The sequence below is a fragment of the Mus musculus genome, chromosome 14, assembly GCF_000001635.26.
Source record: "Mus musculus strain C57BL/6J chromosome 14, GRCm38.p6 C57BL/6J".
In the NCBI taxonomy this organism is placed as follows: Eukaryota; Metazoa; Chordata; class Mammalia; order Rodentia; family Muridae; genus Mus; species Mus musculus.
In genome coordinates this window covers 84415242-84429286 of record NC_000080.6, presented here as the reverse complement: position 1 = coordinate 84429286, position 14045 = coordinate 84415242, and the positions used below count along the sequence as shown (strand labels likewise).

Genomic DNA, 14045 nt, shown 5'->3' with positions numbered 1-14045 from the left:
CTTGATGTCCTCTATCATCATCATGAGAAATGTTTTTAAATCTGGGTCTAGATTTTCTGTTGTGTTGGGGTGCCCAGGACTAGGTGGGGTGGGAGTGCTGCGTTCTGATGATGGTGAGTGGTCTTGATTTCTGTTAGTAGGATTCTTACGTTTGCCTTTCGCCATCTGGTAATCTCTGAAGCTAGCTGTTTTAGTAGTCACTGTTAAGAGCTTGTTCTTCAGGTGACTCTGTTAGCCTCTATAAGCAGACCTGGAGGGTAGCACTCTCCTTAGTTTCAGTGGGCAGAGTATTCTCTGCAGGCAAGCTCTCTTCTTGCAGGGCAGGTACCCAGATATCTGGTGTTCGAACCAGACTCCTGGCAGAAGTTTTTTTCCACTCTCTAGAGGTCTTAGGATCCCATTTGGAATCCTGTGTGTGCCCTTGCTGGTGTCAGGCGACTCCACTGGCAAGGTAGCCCGGGGCTCGGGGGGAGCGGAAGGGGCTTGTGCCCCAGATCAGGCCCGGGTAGCCTGCTTCCCTATGTACCGCAGTCTCAGGTTCCGTGCGATTGGATTGGGGCAGGCACTATGTTCCACTCACCAGAGGTCTTAGGATCCCGTGGGGAGTCCCGTGTTGGCCCTTGCGGGTGTTGGGCGAGACTCTGCTGGCAAGGTAGCCCGGGGCTCGGGTGGAGAGGAAGGGGCTTGTTCGTTTTTGTTTTAATCTGACCAAAATATGAAGGCTGTGATCTTGCTTTGTGGAGATGAAGAGTTAAATGCATCATGGCAGAAAATAGGTTATAAAGGTCAGATATATCCTATGGTGTGGAATTAACATAGAAATAGCAGTAAATCTTTATGAAAATTAAAGCCAGTATGGTGGGTTTTAATGAGGAGTTTCTCTCCTTGGCTTGGTCCATTGAACACTTGGTCCCTAAATGATAATGTTTTGGGGAGAGGTGGTGCAGCCACACTGGCGAAAGAATGTCAGTGGGAGTGGGGTTACATTTCCAGTTTGTTCTCTCTGCTTTGTGCTGTGGGTGAAGATACAGCTTCTCAGCTCTCTTCTCCAGACATGGTGGCTCCCTCTTGTTGCCATGCTTTCATACGATGGGGAATTCATACTTCTGGGAGTATAAGCCAAAATAAACTTACCTATAAGCTGTCTTGGTCATTGTAGTCAGGGTATTTATTTCAGACAAATGAAAAGTCATTCATATCGAACTTGGTACAAGGGAACGAACTATTTCTTTTTTTTTTTTTTTTTTCAGTTTTTGCTCTGTTCTGTTCTGTTCTGTTCTGTTCTGTTCTGTTCTGTTCTGTTCTGTTCTGTTTTGTTTTGTTTTCAGAGACAGGGTTTCTCTGTGTAGTCCTTGCTGTCCTGGAACTCATTCTATAGACCAGGCTGGCCTCAAACTCAGAAATCTGCCTGACTCTGCCTCCCAAGTGCTGGGATTAAAGGTGTTTGCCACCACTGCCCACGTGGGAATGAAATATTTCTGCAAAGAAAAATGACCATATTACTGTTAGCCTGCCTGCCTGCCTTCCTTCCTTCCTTCCTTCCTTCCTTCCTTCCTTCCTTCCTTCCTTTTTCCTTCCTTCCTTCCTTCCTTCCTTTCTTTCTTTCTTTCTTTCTTTCTTTCTTTTTCTTTTTCTATTTTTGGTTTTTTTGTTTTGTTTTGTTTTGTTTTAATTCAAAAGGATTTGAAACTTTGGAATGAAAAAGTGATTGATTGCTCTAAACACAGATTAATGCTACATTCTAATAGGAGCCTAGATGAGAGTAACACTATGAACAATGTAAAATGTAGAGGCTCCAGCTCAAAAGGTTTCATTAGCAACTGTACTAGATTCCATTTGTCTGACATTTTGGAAAAGAATCTGGATGCTTTCTATACTTCCTAAAAACTTTTCCACGGCTAAATTGAAAATTTATCATTTTTTTTTCTCCTTTTTTTTTGTGGAAGACATTTCAAGACAGCATTAGTTTGACTACATATCATCTATTACTGATAATGCTTATACACATCATTAATGAAAAAGATAAATGAGACAAAAAAAAGAAAGAAAGAAAATCAAACTTACAGTATGGAGAGAAAAGGAGCACTAGGAACCTAAATGTTGAATTCAGGTTATGTGTGAAAGAGATGTATTCATTAAGGGAATGGGCACAGTAAAGGAGAAGCCTTTCAATTTGTACTGCAACAAATAGAAGAGTGCACTCTGGGGGGAGGGTAGTGGGGGGATGCACTCCAGGCACCAATTTCGGTGATAAAACCCTGGCCAAAACAAACTTAAAAAGGAAAGGGTTTATTTATTATAGACTTCTGTGCCACAGTCCATCAACAAAGGAAAAACCAAGTCAGAACTCTGCTGCTTCCTGGATTAATCCCTCATGGCTTGCTCAGTTTACTTTGTTCCCCCCATTAATTTATTTGTATTCACTTTACAGCCTGAGGGCAGCCCCCTCCCTCTTCTCCTCACAGTTCCTCCCTCACACTGTCCCCCCTTCCTGTCAGTCACTTCCTCTCATTGTTGGACAAGGGAAGGCCCCTTCCATGTGTACCAACCTGTCCTGGTACATCAAGTTGCAGCAGGAGGCCAGACAAGGCAGCACAGCTAGAGGAAAGGGAATTCTTTATTTCACTGAAGTTTCTTGGATCTCTGAAATTATAGAGTTTCACAAGTAACTGATTGCTTTTTCCTTTTTCTTGTTTCCAACAATTAGATGAAGAGTAAATAAACCATCACCTCGAGTAGAATAATAGCATGCTTGCTCTAAGCCTATGAATAATGCTTCTCTAAACACAGTGTTGGGAAAGCAAGTAATGAGAAATAAATGAATTAATTAATTTATGTGTATATAGAACAAAAGCTATGATTTAGTATGTTGTGGCTTAACATGCTCAAGAAGTTATTTGTTAAACTTCCCACCTTTATTTCTGTAAATTCAACAGATGAGTGTGTGTGCTTGGTATGTTATGTCTAATACCTCATGAGTTACCTATGATCATCAATTGGATTAAAACAAAATGATGTTTTCCTTGATGATGAATGGTAGTTGAAAAAATTCATTGTCACAGGTACTTTCACATATGTCAAACTGAAACCTATCTGCAGGCAGTCAGTTGGGTTTCACATGCCTCATAGCATGTGGATGGAGGTACTGGTCTAAATTTCATGACTTCACTAGCCCTGGATATTTGACTAAGTTTCCATACCTGGCATAATTTCTTTCCTGTTGAGCAGGTCTTAAATGCAATTACTGAGCTGTCCGTCACTGCTCCACTGAACTTTTAGGATTATAGTTGAAATACATGGTGTCTTCAGCAATAGGCGTTTACCTTGCTTGTCCCATGTGTAACCAAGAACAGTAGTGATAGCTGATAATGTTTTGAGAGTTTCTTGGACAACCTAAAACAAGAATGCAAAAGAGAGCCTCTCATGCCTAGTGTTGTAATATTTATGGAATGGCCTTTGGCTCTTGGTGGAGCATTGTCAGCCCAGAGGTCACTGGCATTCATAACAGGACCTACATTTTTCTCATGATCTTGGGATAACGCATAGGTAAGCTGTTCAGAGTAAGAGTGATTTCATAGGCTTTTGTCTAATTTTAAAGACAAGTTAGCTAACTTCACACACACACACACACACAAAAACCCACATTTAATTCACTTCTCAGAAATGCTAACAAAATATCATTTTTTTCCTATCCACATTTGTGGAGATCTGATAATAGAGAACTTTCCAAAAATTCTAAACAATTATTTTATTAGTCATTTGTAGCTACATCATTACAAATACAGGGAGTGTGAACATATAAAAGATGTAACGATATCCTCATAAAAGTTAAAACATAAAAGATACAGTAATTTATATATGAAGTATTTATTTGTTTCTTCCCCACAACCCGCCCCCCCCCCCCCACACACACACACACATCCGCACTGAGGACTGAACCTAGGCTGCAGGAACAATCAGGTGACCACTTTACTATTGAGCTTCCCTGTCAATCCAATGTACTTGTAATGGCTGATCTTGATTACCCTGGTGATCATTAAAACAAGAGTGTTTAAAATGTTTAGAAATGTGCTTTCTGGGTTAATGTTTTTATTGATCCATCCAGTGTTTTACATATTTGAAACTGTCTTGTTTCTGATATGTATGTTTAATTGTAAATACCTAATAATTTTCATTTGTTTTGTTTGGTTTTGTTTTGGTTGTTTCCTTCTCAGTGTGTGACAACAGAGACAAAATTATAACGAGCAAAGGCACACTCTCAAAATATCACATGACATTTTACACAAACATCTGTCAAATATAAGGTTAGAATTCTCACTTCTTGGAGAAACACACATACCAATTAGTAGCAATGTTCTGCTGCCAATTGCATGATTTTGGCAGAAGAAATTGACATGCCTTTTCAATATAGGCAGGGCATTTCTATGTGTTCTGCAGCACGTTTCTCTGATGGTATTAAAGGTAATTTTTGCACATTATTTTGATAGTTACTCAAGGCATATACAGCTAATATTCACATTTCTCTGACTGCATGATAGATGCATGATCAAAATTAGTCTAGTTAACAAACGTACTTATTGAAAAATATGAATGAATATTTGGGTATTTTTGTAGTTTGTGGAGAAATTTTTTAGAAATCATATTGAATTAAAAACTTAAAGTTAAAATAATTTTTGAATATTTCTCTGTTATACATCACAAAATTAATTGTTCAATTTCTGATGATTTAGGATGCAGAATAAATGTTAATAATTTATATTAGTCTTATAATTTGAATGTATTGATATAAATCATTAATATTATATTTTCAAAATGTAGTTCATTCACAGCTTACTCTTTCTTTGACAGTGTGGAAATATATGGCCCTTGTTGGAACTCCATATATAGACCAGATTGCTCTTGAACACAGAAATATCTGCCTGATTTTTATTCCTGAAAGCTGAGATTAAAGGTATATGCACCATACCTGACACTAAGTATTATCTATTTATTAGAAGGGATTGCCAACAAAACCACATAAAGTTATGTTACTTTTTCTCCATAGTGAGACACCCATCATGTCATTTTGTACCAGAACATTTGTTCTTTAGAATGGGAATGAAGGATTTAATATGACAATAGATATATTGTCACATGTAACTGACTCCTTTACTTGTATATATTATATATACATATATATATACATACATATATATATTAATGGTAATGTCTTATTTTTAAATATTTAAATTTAAAAACTGAAAACCAATTTATACATCTGAAGAAGTATTCTCATGAAATTTCCTTTGAAAAAAATTAACGGGCTATGTCAAATATGAGTATTTATTACCAAATAGGTATATTCACCTAAAAGTTAGGGAAATAATATTCTGCAAAATGGCATTTATAACAATAAAGAGAACACGTGGAAATATTTAAGAATCACAGAGACAACTATAGATGAAATTTGATTGTAATACCTGAGTATTATACATCTTAAAGTGCTACTCCGTTAGGGTTTCTATTGTTGTGACAGAAACACCATGACCAAAAATCAAACCGGGAGGAGAGGATTTATTCAGATCATACTTCCACATCACATTCTGTCATTGAAGGAAGTCGGAACAGGAACTCAAGCAGGGCAAGAACCTGGAGGCAGGAGCATAGACCAAGGAGGAGGATGCTATTGGCTTCTCTGTGTGACTTTCTCATCCTGCTTTCTTATAGAACTCAGGACCACCAGCCCAGGGAGAGCACCACATACAGTGGGCTGGACCCATCCCTATTGATCACTAATTGAGAAAGTGCCTTGCAGCTGATCTCATGGAGACATTTCCTCAATTGAAGTTTCTTCCTCTCTAATGACTCAAACTTGTGTTAAGTCGATACAAAACCAGCCAGTACAGCTGTGTATTGGCTGTACTGCTATACAAAGGACTGTTATAGTTTGGTGCAAAGTGCCTGTGATCCACAATCTCATATGTTTGAAAACCTGTACCCAGTTGGTGGAATTGTTTAGATATTATGCAAAGAAATAGGAGTTGGTGATGCTTGCATCTATGGCTCCTGATTTCTTTCCTGTACCCCCAGAGCTCCCTGGGATTAAACCACCTATCAAAGAAAACACATGGTGGGACTCATGGCTCCAGCAGCATATGTAGCAGAGAATGGCCTAGTCGGCCATCAATGGGAGGAGAGGCCCTTGGTCCTGTGAAGGTTCTATGCCCCACTATAGGGGAATGCCAGGGCCAGGAAGCAGGAATGAGTGGGTTGGTGAGTGGGGTGGTGGGGAGGAGGGGATAGGGGATTTTTGGAGGGTAAACTAGGAAAGGGGATAACATTTGAAATGTAAATAAAATATCTAATAATAAAAAAGAAAATACACTGTTAGAAAGAAAGAAAGAAAGAAAGAAAGAAAGAAAGAAAGAAAGAAAGAAAGAAAGAAAGAAAGAAATAGGAGTTGGGATCTCACTGAAAGTGGATCACTGAGAGGTACTTTTGATAGTATAGTGGCCACAAGGGTTCCAATAGCTTCCAACTGGGATGTAGCAAATGTGATACATTCTTATTGTCATATTCTGAGTCAACTTCAACCATCATGTGTTTGTTTTGTTGACTTGATGGATTGAAACAACTCAATTAGGGAACTCCCATAAAACCTCTCCTTGAACAAGATTTTTGTTAGGTATTAATGACAAAAGTATATATCCAGTACAAGGATATAACTAGATGAAATAACAAAATTTATATGTCTTTGATGATTAAACGAAAGTTGGGAACATTTTATGATATGCTTTTTAACATGTTTTATTGTTTCAATTATTCTCATGAAGTTAATTCCATTTGTTATTGAATAGTTCCACCAATTTATCACAGTACTTTTACAAATAAGTCATACATATAAATGACTTGATGCTAATCTTTAAGATGTGCTGTGTCATATAATCAACCATGTTTCTTATTGTAAAGATTGAAGAAAATATTATTTTTAATAATATTTTTTAATAGTTTCTTCAATTTCCTCCCCCCCGCTTCTATGAGTCTGCTCCCCTACCCACTTACCCACTTCTGCCTCCCCGCCCTGTCATTCCCTTACAATGGGGCATAGAGCCTTCACAGGACCATGGGCCTCTTCTCCATTGAGGCCCGACAAGGTATTCTCTGCTACATTAGTGGCTGGAGCCATGAGTCCCTCCATGTGTATTCTATGGTTGGTGGTTTAGTCCCTGGGTGCTGGTGGGGGGGGGGGCTCTGATTGGTTGATATTGTTGTTCTTCCTATGGGTTTGCAAACCTCTTCAGCTCCTTAAGTTCTTTCTTGTATTCATTAGCTTTATCTTAGTATTAAAACCAATCTATGAAATACTAAATTGTAGTAAGCAAGAGCATTTGCTGTTAAAATATTTTTGTTGCACTTTATATGGTTTTAGTCAGTAAAAATCACAATATTAACATATTCTATTGTACAGATATTCTGTTATAAATATGCTGCATAAGTTTTTCATTGAAATCATGATCCAATGAATGATATATTTGGAACATTAAGGGAAATGGTTACATAATACAGTGCCACGCATAGAGAGCAGCAGGCACTGAATACTTGTTACCAATTTTCCAGTTTTTTTCTTAAATAAGTGCTTTATTCTTTCTGTTGGACATACCATATGTCATATTAATCAGATTAACACAGGATACAGTTGAACAATGACTGAGATAAGGCTAAAATCTGTGAGTTATGGATAAAAATAATTTTAAAGTGTGCTGCACTGAATTAACAAAATCTATTCACTGTGTGTTTAGTAGCATTAACATTTGATTACATTGTAATTGCACCATATCTGGTCTAAATCCTTTCCACTGAAATAGAGAACATCACATGGCTCTATAAACTTCAAAAACTACAAGTTTCTGTTTTCATGTCCATTTAGGAGTATACCTTTGTTTTGTAGCCTAAGAGAATAAGAGATTAACATCCCTGTGACTAAATATTAAATTCTGATAATGGCATAAAATAAGTATAATGGAACTCAATAGTGACTTCCATGTTGTAGAATCTGTACACATTGGAGTATGAGAGTTAAAGAAAATTTGTTATTCTATTTGTATATCTGCCTGCCTGCCTGCCTGTCTGTCTGTCTGCCTGCCTGTCTGTCTGTCTGTCTCTCTCTCTCTCTCTCTCTCTCTCTCTCTCTCTCTCTCTCCATCCATTTTGTTTGTTTACTTTTCTAAACAGGCTGTCTCTGAGGAGCTGTGGTTGTCCTGGAACCCAGGTTGGCCCCAAACTCAGAGATCCTGATGATTCTGCCTTCAAGTATTGAGATTGAAGGCAAAGTCATATTTAAAGTTTTATTTTTATTATTATTATCATTATTATCAATTTTATTATTATTTGTTCTTCTCAAAACAGGGTTTGTATGAGTAACTCGGACTGTTCTGGTACTTGCTTGCTCTGTAGACCATACTGGCCTCAGGGTTCTAGGTGCTGGGTGCTAGGATTAAAGGCTTATGCCACTACACCCAGTTATTAATTCTAATTATAATCCCAAGATGTATCATGATGAGTTGGCCAGAGATTTCATTTTTTCTGACTTATCTTTATTGAATCTATAAGTATAAAATTATTCTTTAAATTCAACTCTAAGAAATACAGTAAAACAGTATTCTTAGTAATAGACTTAATTTTTAGTGAATTTTAATTTTTTTATTTTATACACCAGATGTCTTTAAATTTAATGGCAAATGAAAAAATAACTAATAAAAATATAACAGGATGATTGTTCAGCTTCTCAGTACCTCAGAGCCACTTCATGTAATATTCAGGTATCATTTTAGAGAGATAATAGACAATGTCCCCAGTATTATTCCAGTTTTTCAGACAAGAGTTTGCAATCAGTAGAATATATGATGAGGTGTAATCAAAGATTAGAACTTTTTAATTAAATGGGGCCTTTTGTGACTAGTCATTTGACATTAATTACTGTTTTAGTTGGATTCTTTTTGATTTGTAAAGGGCCCTGAGTACCACAAAAATTATATTGCAGCATAGAAATTGTTGATAATTAAAACAAAAGCTTTACTGCATCAGCCCATCACACATCTTAAAAAGGAACATCATTTTAAATGTTAATGGCTGCCTTAGATAAACAGACTAGAGGGTTTTGAAGGAAAAATAACAGATGGCATGTCAAGCCAGTTGCTTTAGATGGACATTATGACGGCTGTTAATTGTGATGATTTATAAGGTGTTTTTATATGTGCAGTCACACTTTTAGGACCTAACTAATGGTGAAAGGTATACGTGCAGTTCTAAATGCTCCATACCCACTGGGAATCATAAACCTAACTCACACCATGGCTATAGCTCTAGACCGTCCATCAAATTCAATGCTAAAAAGAGATTGACCTAGAAGTTTAAACAATAATTTCAATTGTGGATTCATTGAGAATAAAATGTAAGTTAAAAACACTTTCGAAGAACTCTGGATTAAGATAATATACCTGTAGTAAAAACGGCTGCTCATTTCTGTGAATACAAGAATTTATACAAATATTAAAAGGATTCAGAGTGATTTTGATACCAGTGAACTCATCTTTTAAAAAAACATAATCTGAGAAAAAATAATGCCATGTACCAAAGAAGTTTATTTTATAATGATGTGCTGCATTTATATAAAACGTGCTTTGATACTTGTGATGAAAGATTCACATATATTCAAGTCCTGGCTGCCTTATAATAGAAGACACTTATTTTTAGTACAATTTACCTTAGGTTAGGGTTATGGTCTGTGAACAGAATAAAACTAATTGGCCTGAAAATGGATGTCATCATGCCTGTGACTTCATGGCAGTGTGCACTATGCAGATGAGGGAAATGATCAAACATAAAAGTAATAAAAATAAACTTTAAAAACACTTGATTGCATGCACAAAAAATATTAAGCTCTGAAAAAATGGAATATTTTTTAATTGATTTGGTCATCATTTCATCATTTCATCTGTAGATCATCTCCGGTCAGCTAAAACGTGCTGTCTATAATCATACCAAAATGTCTTCTAAAAGTTTTTTGAGATTATAAAGGATTAATATAATTAGAATAATCAATAAAATTATAGTAGAATTATTATCTAATAATAATCTCTCCCATCACCTCCATTTAAACCTCTCACTGTCCTTCAAATTCATGGCATGACCTCTTTTTCACTACTTAATATAATTAATGCATATAAATTCACACACACACACACACACACACACACACATATTCCTAAGTTTAGCTTGTTCAATCCATATGTTAGTTGTATATATATTTTCAGGGCTGCCCATTTGGTGCTAGACAATTAATTGGCATGTTTGTCCTGCTTTTCCTCCATTGTCTAAAGTTATTTGTGTAAGTCTGAGGCCTATGGTATTTTCTCTTATGGTTTGGCATATTCATTGGTGCCATCCTTGCTTGGCTCATATTTGGGTGGTTTTGTTGGGGAAACGTTAGGAGTATAGCTTTTGATATTACTTAGAAAACAAGCTTACAGCAAACTTCCTGGACAACTGGTTCTTTAAAGGTGCCAAAGGGGTTTTTGTTTGTTTGTTTTGTTTTTGTTTTTGTTTTTAGATATATTCTTTAGGACTAAGCCCCGTAATTCTGCATGGTGTTTTGTTTATTTGTTTCTTTGTTTCGTAGTGGTTTTCATATGTTACAATGAGAAATTTCTTAGATGATAGGTAAATACTATTTTTATCAGCGGGTAAAAACTCTCATTGGATTTAAGATCCACTCAAGAATAGGGAGACCTCCTGGTACTGGAAACCTAGCCAGTTACTCAGTGTTACTAAAGTTAAATTTTTTTCCTGCTTTTGTAATCTTATTTTACTTCTTTTTTTTTTTAAATTAGGTATTTTCCTCGTTTACATTTCCAGTGCTATCCCAAAAGTCCCCCATACCCACCACCACAATCCCCTACCCACCCACTCCCCCTTTTTGGCCCTGGCGTTCCCCTGTACTGGGGCATGTAAAGTTTGCTATTTTAATTCTATTTAACAAAAAATTTTAAAGGTAGAATTGTTGCATCTCTAAACATTTTTGCATTCATGATTTCTATAGCAAATATATCAAATTTGTCTTTTATGGTATTTTCATATTCAATGGGGTCTTTTTATGAAAACATCCAATTAGTTGTTCATTATAGTGGATAGGTGGAGACTATTTTTGAACATTAAGCCTTGTAAGTATGGACAAGGGTTGAATTCATTTCCTCAGTATTCATCTGTGAATTGATTCAGCATCTGTACAGATCCACCTTTACTGCAGTAATTAATATCCAAGCTGTTAGAGTCCATGTTTGTCTGGTATTAGAATCAATGATGTAACCCCTTTCTCTATGCTCTTTTCACACTAATGTACAACAGAAATGACTGGGAATAAAATCAAGTCTATACTGCTTGCATCACAAAAGAATTCCACAACCCCATTGGATTTTGTACAGATCTCCATGTGAAAGGAATTTTCTATCATTTATCTCCCTTTTTTATTTATCTAACTTTTATCTTTTTTTTGAAGATAATTTTTTATTACGTATTTTCTTCAATAACATTTCCAATGCTATCCCAAAAGTCCCCACCCCCCTCCCACTCCCCTACCCACCCATTCCCATTTTTTTTGGCCATGGCGTTCCCCTGTACTGGGGCATATAAAGTTTGCCTGTCCAATGGGCCTCTCTTTCCAGTGATGGCCAACTAGGCAATCTTTTGATACATATACAGCTAGAGACAAGAGCTCCGGGGTACAGGTTAGTTCATAATGTTGCACCTACAGGGTTGCAGATCTCTTTAGCTCCTTGGATACTTTCTCTAGCTCCTACACTGGGGGCCCTGTGATCCATCCAATAGTTGACTGTGAGCATCCACTTCTGTGTTTGCTAGGCCACGGCCTAGTCTCACAAGAGACAGCTATATCACGGTCCTTGCATCAAACACTTGCTAGTGTATGCAATGGTGTCATCGTTTGGAGGCTAATTATGGGATGGATCCCTGGATATGATCTTTAGGTTCCCCATGCTTCACTTGGCACCATGTTAAAAAAAAAATCCTTTTTTTTTTTCAAACGTTGTTTTGGTATGAAAGTCCCTTAAGAGACAGATCCTTGCTCCCATCAGTAACTACTTTCAGGAATTTTATATTCTTATTATAAGATAGTAGAACAGTTTGTGAATATCCCCAAGGGCATCTTTGCTTGTAATGATTCTGTTATTTTCTTCTTTAATTTAGAAATTGAGTAGTCATAGGATTGGGTGCCAGTTTGAGAAAGGGTGTATGTTTGATGGGTTAATTGTGTTTGTCAACTTTACCAGATCTCTAACCTATTAAAGATTCTTGTTACATTGAATTTTCATGATCATATTACTTGAAGTCAGAAGACCTACCTTAAATGTAAACAATTGCTTCCAGTGGGAGACCAGATAAAGGAGAATACAATGTTTTTGCTTGTTGCTTGTTTGCCTTTACTCTCATGTACCCTGTTACTGATCCTGCTGTATCCTTTAATAATATTAGGCCTCAGCTTAAGTTCCTGATTGGGTGTAAAGGCCAGTGCCTCCTCTCCTTCATGCCTTCAGTTTGAGATTGTGCCTGATGAGACACCAAGCCTTTTAGACTGAGATTCTACTGGGTTCTTGGGCTCCTTGCTATGAGTCAGTCATTGTTAGAGCATCCATATTGTAATTTTGTAAGGCAATTTAATAAACCACTTTTAAATAAATATCCATTCTATTGTTTCCCATACCACGAGGGAGAGCCAATATTAATACAGATTGTAGCAGACAAAAAAAATTAAACTCTTTGCAATGTCTGTGTAGAATACGTAGACCCTGGATGCTGATTTGTAGACAAAGTATAGTTCAGGATTTAGTCGTTAGATGAGAGCCTTTCTTTGTAAAAGTGAATGATTTTAGAGAGTTCTTTGAGAACAACGTGGACCGAACCTAAGGGAAAGACCAGAAACTATGGTCAGTAGTTAATTTCATGCCAAGTACCAGCCTTGGCTTGGGAGAGGGTCCTGAGGAAGGCTTGTTTGCTTAGGAGCACTCAGAGTCAATAATGGATGCAAGCTGACACCTGTGTTCTGCTTTGCTCAAAACAGCTCTGTCTTGCAGACCAAAGCCCACTCTTTTATTTTGCATAAGCTACCTCCTTAGGAATTGTATATCAATTCAACCATTTACACCAGGTTCTCTTGATTTCCCCATGAATCAGCATTTTATGGCTTTAGCCCCTTGACTCTTAAGACAAATCAGGTGGCTAAAACTGAATTCTGCTTCCTGCTGGAGCTGGAACATGGTCTCATTGTTCTCTTACTTTATCACCAGCTTTCTATTTCCAACTCCTTTACTGTCTAAGCTTGTCTGTCCTGGAACTTGCTTTGTGGACTCAGACATCTTCATGGCTCTGTCTCCTTACAGCTAGGATTAAAGGCATGTACCACCAAGCCTGGACCTAAGCTTTCTCCACCTAGGACTTTCTCCATCCCAGGCTGGCCTTGTAAACAGAGAGTTGTTTGTCTTTGTCCCTTGGGATTAAAGTCATGTCACCATGCTTGGAACTAAGCTTTTCAGGGCCACTATTACACAAGATCAGGATCAAAAGCCTGTGTCTTGCAGCCTTATGGTTTGGATCACAAGTGTGCCCTTTGTTTCTAGATTGTAGTTCATTCCAGATTACAAAATCCACACTACCCCTGTTTAACTGCAAACACAAGCAGTAAGCTTAGCTTAGTAGTGTCTTGCCCTGAGATCACCACTTCCTAAATCTCTTTATCTCATTCCTTAATATCAGCCGCCTCTGTTCTTTCAGGTCCTTGAATCCCATCATACAATTCATATTACATCCTTATATTTTGCATAGTTGAGAAATCCAGTAAAGAACAGTTCTTACATTGATTTATATGTTCTTGAACTCATGTTTTCATTCTTTCTCACAGCCTCATTCTCATCAGACACATTCTTGCTTCTTGGAACTGTGCTGTTTCTGATTATCATGGAGTCTTTAAACTTGGCAGAGAGACCATTCCTGAATGA

The 14045-nt window shown here is 37.2% G+C and overlaps 1 long non-coding RNA gene across 4 annotated transcripts in view; it reads left to right on the top strand.

The window, feature by feature from the left end:
- The window catches only part of Gm32498 (predicted gene, 32498), a 110024-nt gene that overhangs the window by 14118 nt on the left and 81861 nt on the right, over positions 1-14045 (top strand). Inside the window, exon 3 of one of the 4 annotated variants that reach the window (NR_168880.1) lies at positions 4849-4951. The exons of the other annotated variants lie outside the window; for them this stretch is intronic. This is a non-coding gene — a long non-coding RNA (predicted gene, 32498). The remainder of the gene's footprint in view (positions 1-4848; positions 4952-14045) is intronic. 4 annotated transcript variants of the gene reach the window in all.